This window comes from Salvia hispanica, chromosome 4, assembly GCF_029641045.1.
Source record: "Salvia hispanica isolate PSC_SH4W2 chromosome 4, Shi_PSC_v1, whole genome shotgun sequence".
Lineage (NCBI taxonomy): Eukaryota > Viridiplantae > Streptophyta > Magnoliopsida > Lamiales > Lamiaceae > Salvia > Salvia hispanica.
In genome coordinates, this window is record NC_142695.1 from 15031046 (window position 1) to 15042021 (window position 10976).

A 10976-nucleotide genomic window follows, 5' to 3' on the forward strand; every position below is an offset into this window, starting at 1 on the left:
AACCTTTTTGCAAGAAGGATAAAGTGGGTAAAATAGGTTGTACTATTATGATCAAGACCTTCCTTTCACTATGGTACTTTAAGTTCTCTTGTTGGGGTCATTTCTCCTTTATAGTAAAGGTCAACACATTTTTCCACACTTACTTTACTATCTCTTACTTTTTAATCTCTCCATCTCTCTACCTTTTTCATTTTCCACTCTACACTCTCTTTACTTAACTCACCTAACACAATTTTTCTTAATCTCCGTGCCGAAAAGAAACTCCTCCATTACTATGTAACGGAAGGAGTATTAATCAAGTGGGCCCGAGAAAAGAAAAGCCAGGAATGGCAGTAAGCTCTCTTTTGATCAATAACTACAAAGCGATTAATTCGCCTGCCACCCTCCTACGTTCAAACCAAAAACGTAGTACTACCTTGATGTAATTCCTTATAATTTCAGTATTTGGAAAGAAGAAATGTGAGTAGGATGAGAAAACACCTGTATAAACTTCTACAAGGTGAGTGTGAGTTGTGTTTTCAACCCCATTGGCTCGGATACAGGTTCACTTATTAAACAAGTATTATCTGGGGCCTGCTCCTTTGGAGGAGATGGCAAGCCAACGACCTCTGGACCTTCGTTGGAGAACACCGATAAACCTAAAATTACAGAAAAAGAAGCATTTTCTTGTGTTTTGTCTGATTTGTGTGTGTGAAAGGCCATGAAGACGAGGAAGGTGCTTTTATTAGCCAGTGTCGCAGCCAAGGAGAAGAAGTTGTCGGGTCCTTCCCTCGTCTAACTGAAGTCGAGCTTGTTTCCTGGGGCGAGCGATCCCCATGGATTCTTAAAATTAAGCTGCTGTTAACAACACAGGCTAGTGGAAAGTTGAAGCTTTGTTTGTTGTGACAAAACAAGCTTTCTGCTGATTTAGGTAGGAATCTTTGTTTCCCATCAAATTTATAACGGAATAAAAGCTTTTTGTTCTTGGGGCAAAAGGTATCATCGTTTTTGCCTAGAATTTATGTTGTTTTTTCTTATGTTTGAGTTGCATGATGAATAACTTTGTTTAAAAATTGTATACACTACAAAGGATACATAAATAGAGACGCAATTATAATAACTACAAACTAGAACGCAAAGTAATCTTCAAGACAATTTACAATCTCCACTTACGTAAGTAAGTACGTACGTATATTGAACAATCGGAAGTAAAATCATAAAAGTAATTCAGTTGTGGGAAGCGTGAAAATCACAGTGAAAGAATCAGTAATAGTAAAACATACTCCGAGGGGCAGTGTGTGGCTCTCCAATTTAGACCTAGTTTTTCCTGACACCTACCATACTCGGTGGATGTACTTGTACCGCTGCGATGGCTCCGCCGGCTTCTTCGACCCGACGGCACTAAAGGCAGCTCTAAGCCGAGCCCTTGTTGAGTTCTAGCTGTATGCATGCAGGCTGAGAAAGGACGACAGCGGCCGCCTTGAGATCAACTGCAACGGGGAAGGGGTGTTGTCCGTGGAGGACGACAGCGGCCGCCTTGATTTCTACACCCTTAGCCCTGACCACAACCTCAACCTCATTCCCACTGTCGATTACTCTCAAGGAATTTCCACCTTCCCTCTTTTTCGGGTGCAGGTGCGTGGAGTATTACTGTATTAGTATTATCCAAAATTTAATTATAGATATCTTATTATGAATCGATTATTTAATGTGATTTTGTACATGTAGCTAACTCGTTTCAAGTGCGGCGGAGTGAGCTTAGGTTTTGCCAACGAGCATCACACATCAGACGGGATCTCCGCACTCCATTTCATCAACACGTGTTCCGAAATCGCTACTGTTTCCTTGGACCGCCGCGTCCTCTTGGCGCGCAAACCCCCCGCAGCCCCAGTTCCGCCACATCGAGCACCATCCCCCTCCGTCGCTCAAGACCCCTCTCGATGGCGCCGCTGGTGACCCAACATTCTCCACTTTCAAGCTCAGCCGTGACTTTATCAATGGCCTCAAGAAAAAATGCCATGATAGCTGCAGCGGTTCGAATTATACGACGTACGAAGTTGTGGCAGGCCACGTGTGGCGCTGCGTGAGCATTGCCCGCGGCTTGCCTGGGGATCAGGAGACGAAGCTGCAGTTCCCTCTGAATGCGCGGCAGAAACTACGGCCCCCTTTCCCATAGGGTTTTTTTGGGAATGGGATTTTCTACACGGGCGCATTGGCTGTGAGTGGGGAGCTGGAATCGAAGCCGTTGAGGTTCGCGGTGGAGAAAGTGAACGAGGCAATCGCCCGAATGGATGACGAATACATGAGGTCTACTTTGGATTACTTGGAGTTGCATATGCGGAATGTAGAAGGCCTTGTTTGCAGCCAAAACAATGTGAAAAGCCCCAATTTCGGGATAACCAACTGGGTTAGGGTGTCGTTCTATGAAGCGGATTTCGGATGGGGGCGGATTTCGGATGGGGGAAGCCTGTTTTTGTCGCACCCAGTGGAGCTATCTTCGAAGGGAAGAGTATTCTGTTTGTTGATCCTCAAAATGAAGGGGGTGCTTTGCTTGCGATCACACTGCACCAATACCCCATGAAACGATTTCAAAAGCTGCTGCATAACGATGATTCATGCCACGTGTCTAAAATTTGAGCTTTGTACTACACAAAATTGGTTGTTACTTGTTATCATTAAATCATCTACTTGTAGGAGTATATATTATCACTCTTGATAGGCTGATTAACCTTTTCAACTCGGCTACGACCTCAACCACCAACTCTTTCACTCAACATTGACTGTAGTTTGGGCCAGCATTTTAGTAGATGATTGAACTAACAATGTGAAAGTGGAAGCCTTTGTTTTAATTTATTTAGCGGGCCAGTATGTGAAGAAGATGGTTTGGCTGGATTGATTAAATATTGGTTGAATTAGATATAAGTTCAAGAATGATTGGTTATGCTAATTGAAGTGTTGAAGTTGTCAAGTGTTGGAGGGCGCGAATGGCTGGGTGGTATCCGTCGCGACATCTCAGACAGCCGGAATAAAAATCATTAGAAGGATGAAGACGACGTTCTAAAGTCGCATAAAATTTTAGAATTTTCTGAAAAAGATAGAAGGATAAAATGAATATTACATAGGATGTGTGCTTTGTTTTTAAATTAAATTATTTGCCTAATGTCTGATTTTTGCATGTTATGTTTCTTTCAAAAAAGGTGATTTTTGCACTCTATTTTAAAGTCGGAATGGAAAATCGAGTTGAGAAAGTAAGCACATGTGGCTAGCTATGTTTTTTAACTGGGGCTATGTCGTCAGTATATTTTGATGTAAAAGGTGATGTGGAGTATGTTTATCATATCGTGTTTTGTTTAGATGGAACCTATCTAAAGTAGCTTTTGCCATTTATTGTAATTGAATTATGGTCTGGATGTGAGGTAAGCTTATACTCAGGCTAGTGTACACTGATGGTAGATCGTGCTCCATCTTTCGAGTTGGTCGGTCTAGTGGCAGAATGTCGCCACATTCCCTGTCATGTATAGTTAAGATATAAAATGATGATGATGATGATGGTGGTGGTGGTGGTGGTAGTGGTAATGATGATGGTGATCGATGTTGATGGATGATATGATTAGACATTTTAGTGTCTCGGATTTGTTCAAAGTAAAAACCTTGAGGTCACTCAATAGTAGTAGCATGATAAATATTTTTATGAAAATTTACTTTCGGCATGAGTCTATTGAGTGCATCAAGTACTTAGCCCTATATATGTTTAAAAATTGTGCAGGTTGAGTGAGTTGTGATGAGCGCAATGGGTGTTGAGCCGGACCATTGAAGGAGTTGTTTAGTTGAATATTTCGAATATGTCGTGTCTTCGCACGTGGTATCATTCTTCTCTCGATTGCTTCCGCTGGGACGATGTTTTTCATTTATATTTTTATGTCATTGGATAATATCGTCTTATTAAGTGTTGAATTACTGAGATCGCTACTCTGATTTTCTTTCCATCAAACGATATCAAATATAGATATAAAATGAAATAAAGATCAGGTACCAAAAATGATATAAAATAAAGATCATGTATCATTTTATGTGCGAAAGTGAAAGATCAGGTGTAATTCACTCTTCTTCTAATCTGAATTTTTTTTCTTTTCATCAACAATTATTTTCTTCTTTCTTCCACTGTTCTAATTTTGTACTAATATAATGGCGGATCTACTGCTCCACCATTAATCCTACTCCATTCCGGTATAAAGGCCTTTTGACCAATTCTTATTTTTCTATGATAATCAAAACTCATCTACACAATTTTTATCACATACAAACTCATTTAATAAAATCCACTCCTCGTCAAATTTTTCTCCTAGTTGCAATTCCATAACACATGTTCATAGATTCTCTATCTGTAAATTCCCATATTGTATTCAGTCCCTGCAACAAATTAATTCTTCACCATATTTTTACTTCTCAATTTGGCAAGCCCCAATTTGAAATATGAACTATTTAATGAACTTTTTATTTGTAACTATATCTTTGTAATTGGCGACAAACATTAACACAAATTACCATTAAAACTTGGGATATTGGCATCTAGTATCATGGAACTTTAAAAAAATTGGTTTTATCCCACGAACTTTGAAATTGGCAAATAATATCAGAATTTTACCCGAGTTTGTTATTTCCCACCAATGAAAAATTTCCGCCAAATAATATCATGATACATATTTTTTTCGTAATTTCTCGACAACAACTTCGAGAGTTTCAAGATTTTTGTTAAAATTCTTAATATCTTGTCCCGCATCAATTTGGTAACGATCCTAGCTCACCCATTAAAGTATGGATAACCCTCCCCCTTATAAGGCATTTTAAGGGGTGAGTGACTCATTTCTAATATGATATCAGAGCGGGCCCAAGCCGACGATGGATTTATCTCTTTATCTCTTCTCTTGCCTACCCACGTGATGGAAGTCCGATGTGTCATCCCGGCCCACACGTGAAGGCGTGTTAAAATTCTTAATATCTTGTCCCACATCGGCTTGGTAACGATCCTAGCTCACCCATTAAAGTATGAATAACCCTCTCCCTTATAACGCCTTTTAAGGGGTGAGTGACCCATTTCTAATAATTTTCAATTTTTGAAAATAGTTTTTCTTGAAGCACACCCTTCAAATTTGTTCTTCAATCTATTAATATAATCAGAATTTTTTCATTGATGAAAAATAACAAACTCGGAATAAAGTTCATGATATTATTTGTCAATTTCAAAATTCGTAGGAAAAACTCAACTTTTTTAAAATTCCACCATATCAGGTGCCAACATCCCTTAAAACTATTATTTTTCAATTTCAAAATTCGTAGGAAAAACTCAACTTTTTTAAAATTCCACCATATCAGGTGCCAACATCCCTTAAAACTATTATTTTCAAAATTTCCGATCGATGAGCCAAGTACAGCTCTATCCACTCTCATTTCCTGATATGTCGATACCCAAAATAGGTAACCCACGCCCATTATTTGGTACTAGTATGAAACTATTTTCAAAGTGGACACGTCCCTTGTCGACAGTAATTAAAAACTTTAATGGATTTATGAAATTATTTTCAAAGTGGCCATGTCCTTTGTCGGCAGTAATTAAAAATTTTCATGGATTTAACCGCGCATACTTATATACCTTATTCAACTTTGATTCATAAAAATAATCGAAGTATTTAATAACTCCGGATCATCTTCTATTGCTTATAGCATTATAATCCAAAATAATCTGCAGTTTTAGAATTTAAAATGAGTGGATGAGATTAAACTTTAAGAATTAATATATTGAATTTAATATATTGAATTAATTTTGAATTTTGTTTCTCCTCTTTTAATCATTGATTTTATTTTATTAGTACTTGAATTATGTCATGAAGTATGTATATATTTTGGTGTCGTAATAAATTTGACTTATATTTCTATAGTGGGGGCATTTTTTTCGAAACGCGATTTAAGAAAAACTGTGTTAAGCGAGATTAGGTAAAGGAAGAATAAAGTAGAAATGAAAAAGGTAGAGAGATGAAAAAAGAATAAAATAAAAGAGAGTATATGTTGAAAATAAAATTGCGGAAAATAAAAGACATTGCAGAAAGTAAAAGACGGAGAGAACTTTAAAGACTACATTGTGAATGACTTGGATTAAATTCTCTCAATGGTTACACAACCTTTTATATGCACTAATTCTAGCTATACATGGAAAATATATTCTAATTCCATAATATCTTCTTGATTTGATTTTTCATAATCTTTAATTTATTTCCTCTATTATTCTTGCCATATCTTCATGTCTTGATTTCTTGTTCTCCAAGTAATTGATTTCTCCATTCCAACACTCCCCCTCAAGTTGAGTATTGAGTTTTTCGACACTTAGCTTGCACGATCTTTAGTTTGATAAATAGTTTATACTCGTATTTAAGAGTTCTTCAATTTCCATTGACAGTTTATGCTCGTATCATAGAGCTTCTTCAATTTTCTTCATTGAAAGTTTAGGCTCTTATCAAGGAGTTCTTCATTAACCATTGAAAGTTTAGACTCATTTCAAGGAGTTCTTCAATTTTCTGTTGACGGTTTTAACTTGTGTCAAGGAGTTTGTCTAAACAGTTTTAACTCGTGTTCGGGTGTTTAAACAGTTTTAACTCGTGTTCGGGAGCTTGTTTGAACAATTTTTACTATATCAAAGAGTCATCTTAGATAGTTTTAGCTCGTATCCAGGAGCCATCTTAGATAGTTTTAGCTCTTATCTAGGAGCCATCAGATAGTTTTGACTCATGCCGAGGAGCTAATTCAGACAGTTTTGACTCTTGTCGAGGAGCTAATCTAGACAGTTTTTGCTTGTATCTAGGAGCCCTCTATGGACCATTCTCGGTCCATTCCAACTCAAACTATGGCCCACTAGGCCCATTATTTTCATTTCTCCACGTCTGTTCCGTAATTTTTTTCCTCTGGTGCCTTGACGCCATCGAGGATCGTGCATCGCGCCTCCTTTAGCGAATGCTCTCTTCTTCGATCAACTGACTATCAATCATCATTGTTCTCTTCTCAGTTAATGTTTCCACAGCTTCCCCTGTGACGGATTCCAGTTTTGAAGCCGACACAATCTGCCTCCGGCAAGTTTCTTACTGCAGCTCCTTTCGCGGCATTGTTCAGCCATTGATACTTGTTTTCTTATCTTGATCGAGGAGAGGTTTCGGGCATGTAGCCACCTTTCTCCTTGGCTTTCTCCAAGACTCCAACAGGACCGATCTGGCCTCTTCGGTTTCACCTTCTTTCCAACTCCGGTGACCTGCCTCTTCATCAGCATTCTCTCTCCCTCGCCTCAACGTCTGTGCGGCGTCACTTTCACTCTCTCCCTCACCTCACAGACGTTGGCTGCTTGGTGGTGGAATTCCTCTGCCTTTCTCGGCAGATAGCATTCGACCTCTCTAGATTGACTCCTTGTATGTTTTCTTCTTTCCGTTGAACACCAACGGTAACTCTTTCCCTCTTGGCATCTCCGCCTTGGAGACTTGATCCCTTCCATGACTGCTCCTCTACAGCCTTCTTCTTCGTCTGTGGCAGCTCCCTCGCCTTGTTGTTGGCTTCCTCTGTATCGACGTTGTTTCTGCCTCAAGCTATCTTCTCTGGCTCCAATCATCTCGAATAATTATCCAGTTGGGACTAACTTCTCCCCCTCGGCCGGATAATTCTTCGGCTGCTTTGTCTTCTTACCCGAATGTCCTGCTGTTTGTCATGGCAAGCTTCTCGCGGGCCATTCCGGCGGTACTTTCTCGGGCCAGATCTGATTTTTTGGTCGGATACCTCCTCTCCCCCTCGGCCAAACAAACTGTGAACTCCTTTCTTTACTGCTGCTGCTGCTGCTTTCTCTTCGGCTGTAGTCAGCCTTCTTCTCCGGGCGTGGTTGCTCATGGTTGGCCACTTGCCTTTCATCTTCTCAACTCGATGAATTTTCCGGCTGGGATTGTTCTCTCCCCCTCAGCCAGAGATTCAGCGGTTGAATTTGTAATGGTTTTTGTTGGATCAGATTTGTAACTGGGGCTGCTGCTATCACTCTCTCTCTTGCACTTTCGACAACGGTTCCCTTTCCTGCATCCGGCTTCTCCTATCTCCGGCTCCATTCTTTGTGGGATTTCCTTGGTTTGGTGAGGAAGAGGAGATTTGTTTGGCTGTTAAGTTCCTCTCCTCTGCAGAATTGTTCGGCTGTTTAGTTCTTCTTCTCCTCGATCGAACAATTCGTCGAGACAAGTTTGTCAACCTCCTCGGCTTTAGTATCTTTCTCAACGGCCTTTCTAGCCTTTCTCCTTCCCTGCAGGAGAGACGACCTTTTTGGAGCCATGGTTCCCCAGCTCAAAATTTTGAACTGGTAATATCTCGATAATTTGAGAGTACGGTGATTTGGTTTGTAGGTTTCTTGGCTGGATATTTGGATGGTTTGGCAATTTGTAGGCTATGGTAGATTCGACAGTTCGTAGGTTTATTTGCTGATATTTGGTGGAATTCGCTTCCGGTATGGGAAGACTTAGATGGAAGACTTTTGGGAAAATATCTCGGCCAGTTTGGGATAGGATGTTTTTGGAGCTCTCGGCTGATTTATTTATCTTGATTATTTGGAGCAATTTTTTGCTGTTTTTGGGAAGGTTATTTGCTGGTCAGATTTTTGGGGTTGATTCATGGCTATTATTGAGAGGGTTTTGGCTTGTTTTGGTTGGATTTTGGAAAGGGACGATGATGAAAACTTTTTTGGAATTTTTTTTTTTGATACAGAGACAGTAATCGATCCCTATGATCGAATTTGCTCTGATACCATGTTAAAAAATAAAATTGCGGAAAATAAAAGACATTGCAGAAAGTAAAAGACGGAGAGAACTTTAAAGACTACATTGTGAATGACTTGGATTAAATTCTCTCAATGGTTACACAACCTTTTATATGCACTAATTCTAGCTATACATGGAAAATATATTCTAATATCATAATATCTTCTTGATTTGATTTTCCATAATCTTTAATTTATTTCCTCTATTATTCTTGCCATATCTTCTTGTCTTGATTTCTTGTTCTCCAAGTAATTGATTTCTCCATTCCAACAATATGTGTTGACTTTTAATAAAAAGGAAAATGATTCCACTACTATAAAATATATTAAAATGACAAAATAATTCTACTATTGTGGAACAGAAGGTGTATACATGTTCATTGTTTTTAGTTTTACAACTAAAATGGTAAATAGTGGGAGTTAATGTTTGTGAGTGGAGGAGAGGTGAGGGCTTGAGACGGAAAAAAGAAAAAGAAAGAAAGATTCCTATGAAAGAACCCAATCAACAATCTCAACTATAAATTGAACTGTCGGAAGTAGTAAAATGATATCATAGTTGTGGGAAGCATGAAGACAACCTTGAAAGAGTCAGTTGGAAGAAAAACCGTCGATGGAATTTCTACTTTTTTGTTGTTCTATATTAACATAATTAGTCTTCAAATTGATTGTTTAATGTGTTTTGGATATATATAACATTTGGTGCAGTTAACTCGTTTCAAATGCGGGGACCGCCGCGTCCTCTCAGCGCAGCGGCCCCGTTTCCACCACATTGAGCACCAATCCCCTCCGCCGCTCAAAACAACCCCTCTCGTCGATGGTGACACAACAACCTCCATATTCAGGCTGAGCCGTGATCACATCAAAGCCCTCAACCGAAAATGCAGCGGCGCCTGCGAGTGATCAGGAGACGAGGCTGGAGTTTCTTGTGAACATGCGAAGCTACGGCCCCCTCTGCCGCAGGGATGTTTAGGAAACGGGGTACTTGAGGTCGGCGTTGGACTACTTGGAGATGCATTTGGGGAAAGTGCAAAGCATTGTTCGTAGCCTTAGCTATGTGAATTGCATAGATTTCGAGATAACCAACTGGAGTAGGCTTCCATTCTATGAAGTGGATTTTGGATGGGGGAAGCCTGTTTAAGTCGGACCTGATGGAGGTCTCTACGAAGGGGATAGTGTTCTGTTTGTCGATCCTCAAAATGACCTGATTCTTCTATTTAAAAAAAAAAAAATCTTTTCTGAATGTACTCCTATTAAATAGATTGAGATTTCTGCAAAATACTTGGTTTAGAAAAAATATTGTAAAAAGGGCATCTCAATCTAAACATGGGAGTTACATCACAATAGAATATGTTCACTGTTCTGCAACAAGAAAAACACTCAAAATCACCACTTAAATAGTGTTAGCTAGTATTCCCTAATAAATTATGCATATCTCTCTCTCTGGCACATTAATTGTTAATTGTCATAATGCTTTTGGAGAAATATGCAGTTGAATTTCATAATTGGTTTATATGCACATTTGTATATTTTCATATATCATATGTATACCTGGTGGGTTTGTTTAAGACATACTCCTATTTGTTAGTGACAAAAATATTGCATGAAAAGATATTAAAAGTAACGATTTTATACTGACAGTAATTTGTAAGTTCGATTAGATGGTGTGGGCTCGGCCCAGTAACTATAGACACATGCAGGCCGGTTACTTCTTTCATATATATAAAAAAAATATAAAAAACTATATTCTACATAACGAAGCTATAACATCCTTATACTATTAATTATCTAAAATTATACACTCCAAAGAGTGCATATATTTTGTGACGTAAAGAAATTCAAATTTGATCTAAACGTAACCTCATGCAATTGGGTCCATGGTAATAAATATACAAATCAATTACTCTCATATTAGCTGGGCTATATAGCAACATAGCTATTTCTGACCACAATATTTATATAAATGGACCCTTCCCGAGTCAGCTGTATTCTGATCAACTAGCTGGTTTTGCTTTTGAGGAAACTCTCTTTATTGCCATATCTAATTATTTTATGTTTTGTTTTTCCAAGTGCCCACCAAATTATGTTAGGCTTCACACTAGAATTGGTTCTTACTGCATATAAGTGTGCAAGGATTTAATTTTGTTGAAATTTAATACTCCATCTACTTAAGAAA

The 10976-nt window shown here is 38.8% G+C and overlaps 1 pseudogene; it reads left to right on the plus strand.

Annotated features, from left to right (window-relative positions):
- Positions 1–326: 326 nt before the first annotated feature.
- LOC148927328 (rosmarinate synthase-like) lies at positions 327–2616 on the plus strand (annotated as a pseudogene).
- The last annotated feature ends 8360 nt before the right edge of the window (positions 2617–10976 follow it).